This window comes from Antechinus flavipes, chromosome 4 (genome assembly GCF_016432865.1).
Source record: "Antechinus flavipes isolate AdamAnt ecotype Samford, QLD, Australia chromosome 4, AdamAnt_v2, whole genome shotgun sequence".
NCBI classification, from domain to species: domain Eukaryota; kingdom Metazoa; phylum Chordata; class Mammalia; order Dasyuromorphia; family Dasyuridae; genus Antechinus; species Antechinus flavipes.
Window position 1 is genome coordinate 11349221 of NC_067401.1, and position 3201 is coordinate 11352421.

A 3201-nucleotide genomic window follows, 5' to 3' on the forward strand; every position below is an offset into this window, starting at 1 on the left:
TGTGGCGCCTCCCGCTCATTCTCAGCTCCGCCCCCCTCCCCCCGGGAGGGATCCCACACTGCTCTCCCCAGTCTCCTGACCTCTGTCCCCCCGGAGATCCCTCCTCCCGTCTGCAGCCCAGGAACGACGTCAGCTCCGCTCAGGAAACGGTTATTTGGGTCTCGGGATGCTTGATATTTGGGATACAAGGATGGGGGAGGGCGGTAAATGAAACCGTCTCTGCCCTCAGGGTGCTTACACTCTTCCAGATACAGCTAACCACCCCCCCCACCCCCAGGGGCTGAGGTCCCCAGGGTTAGGGGCCTTCTGGGAGTTGGGTGCTGGGCTGACCGCGGGGATGTGCTGCTCTCAGGGCGCTTACATTCTAATCGGGGATCCTGACGGTCAGTGAACAGGCAAGGGCCTGACTCTGTGCCCGGAGTCAGGAAAAGCGTCCCTGTCCTCGGAGGGCTGATCTGGGCCTGGGAGTGGGCGCGGAGTAGAGCACGTAGCCAGATAACTGGGGAGATGCAAAACGATTTCAGGAGGGCGACAGCTCGGTTAGCCGGGCTCTGGAGCTGGTTCTGGAAGGAGCAGTGAGAGCATCCTCAAGCCCAGGTTCCGGCCAGTCCAAGGCCTAGGGAGCGGGGACACTTCCCGCCCCGGCCGCCACACTGGGCGCTGAGGATCCATAGGTGTGGGAGTTAAACTCTGGCCTCGAATCAGGAGTTCAGTCATGTTTCACTCATGTTTGGCTGCCCACGACTTCATCTGGAGTTTTCTCGGCAAAGAGACAGCAGGGGGCTGTTATTTCCTTCTCCAAGTCATTTCCAGATGGGGAAACTGAGGCAAGCAGAGCTCAAGTCCTGCTTCTGACCCCAGTACTTTCACGACCTTATAAGTCCTCTGGCTTTTCTCTGGGTCTGCAGCCTGAGGGCAGAGTGGAGGTATTTCCCTCACTGGGATTTCCCTGCACCAAAGGATCCCAGGTCTGGTCAATAATAATGAAAAGTAGCACTTGAGGGTCTTCAAAGCCCTTTTGTGGGGATGGGGGAGGGGAGACGTGTGGGGCCAGGACAGAAGTTCAAATCTGCATATCGGGGGCAGGATACTCTTGCTCATCCATCGTCCCAGCTCTCTGGGCCATGGTTTTCCCAAATATAAAATAAAGGGGTTGGACTAGCTGACCTCCAACGTCCCCTCCTCCTTTAAATCGGTCCATCTGCCTGCCGCTTCCTGCGTGAGCCATTACCCTTTTTAGGCCGTAGTGTCCCTGTCTATAAATGGAATTAGACTCCCAGCCCTATGTTTAATGAGACATTTAATCCAACCCAAAGCCAAACTGGATTGCCCTCTGCTGGGGCAGCAGCCCCCACAGATCGTAGTGGGTTATGGGGTTTCAGGGGTCCTGGAGCTGGATTCATGTGAAGGGGTGCACTAGGGCATAGCTACCAGGGCTACAGTGCAGCGGGCTTGGGCATGTCCCTGCTGTCCCCACCCCCGAAGTCAGGGGAGCTTGTGGATGGGGGGGTGGGGCGTGCATCTTCCATGGCTCACCCAGCCTCCTTCTGGGTCATTAGTCCTCGACCTCATATTATCCACCTTGGCTGTTTCTGCACCCCCACCACAGGACTCTTGGATCTCCCTGTCTGTGTCATCCCAGGCTCTGGAGTTGGAGCAGGAATTAACAGGATCAGAGACTTTGTGGGGAGGTGGGGGTGGGGAGAGAAAGAAGAAAGGAGGGAAAGATAACTAATGAAGAGGAAATTAGAGCAATAATTGGGAGTTACTTTGCCCGACTTTATGCCAATAAATTTGATAACCGAAGTGAAATGGAGGAATACCTAAAAAAAATAGGCTTTCCAGATTAACAGATGAGGAAGTAAATTGATTAAATAGTCCCATCTTAGAAAAAGAAATAGAACAAGCTATTAATCAACTCCCTGAGGAAAAATCCCCAGGATCAGATGGATTTACATGTGAATTCTACCAAACATTTAAAGAACAACTAACTCCAATGCTCTATAAACAATTTGAAAAAGTAGGGATTGAACGAGTCCTACCAAATTCCTTTTATGACACAGACATGGTACTGATACCTAAACCAGGTAGGAAGAAAACAGAGAAAGAAAATTATAGTCCAATCTCCCTAAAGAACATTGATGCAAAAATCTTAAATAAAATATTAGCAAAAAGATTACAGAAAGGAGGGAAAGATAGAGAAAGAATCTGAGGGAAAGAGGGGAGAGAAAGAAACAAGGAGAATGGAAAAAAGGATGAAAAGGAAAGAGAAAGAGAGGGAGAGGAAGGGAGAAACAGAAATAGAGGGGGAAGGGGGAAGAGGAAGAAAAAGAAAGAAAAGGGGGAGAAGAAACAAGGAGAGAGGAGAAAGGGAGGAAAGAAAAAAAACAGGAGAAAAGGAGGGAGGAGAAAGGAAGAAAAAGGGAGAGTGAGAAAGGGGAAGAGGAAAAGAAAGGGAGAGAGAAAGGGGAGATAAAAAAAGAAACAGGAGAAAGGAAAAGAGAGAAAGAAAGAGGAGGGAAGAAGGGAGAAAGAAAGAGTGGAAAATAGAATGAGGAAGAGAAAGAGGGGGGAAAGGGAGAAAAGGAAAAGATAAAGGACGAGGAAAAGGGGGAAGAAAAGAGAAAGAGGGGAAGATGGGGAAGAGAAAGGAGAGGGAGAACAAGGGGAGGAGGGAATGAGACAGACTAAGACAGAGACACACAGACACAGCCAGAGATAGAGTAACTACAGGGTTTCATGGATACTTCACATCTCAAGATATGAATTTGAATCTGTTACTTGCCACCTGTGTGATCTTGGCAATTTGGCAACTTAGTTTGTCTCTTTCTGGACCTAGGTTTGCTCATCTGTAAAATGAGGTGGGAGCCAGGTTCCTTCCAGCTCTAGTTCCTCTACTCTCAGGGTTTGGGGAGTCAGACACCCCTGCAAAGGCGTTAAAGAGTGTGTCCCTGTCCCTTGATGTCATGTGAGAGGGAAGTACCTGGGCCTGGCAATCCCAGCAGGTCTGGGTTCTAGACTCAGCTCTTCCACTGCCTGGGAGTCTGGGAAAGTCTTTCCCTAGAACTTTTCTCACACCTGTAAATGAACCATGATCTCTAAGCTCCTCTGGCCATCCTTTGGCTTCATGATCCCGTGAGTGATTTCCCCCGGAAGTCGGGAGGGAGGTACCACGAAGTTGAAGAGCCTCTGACACCCACC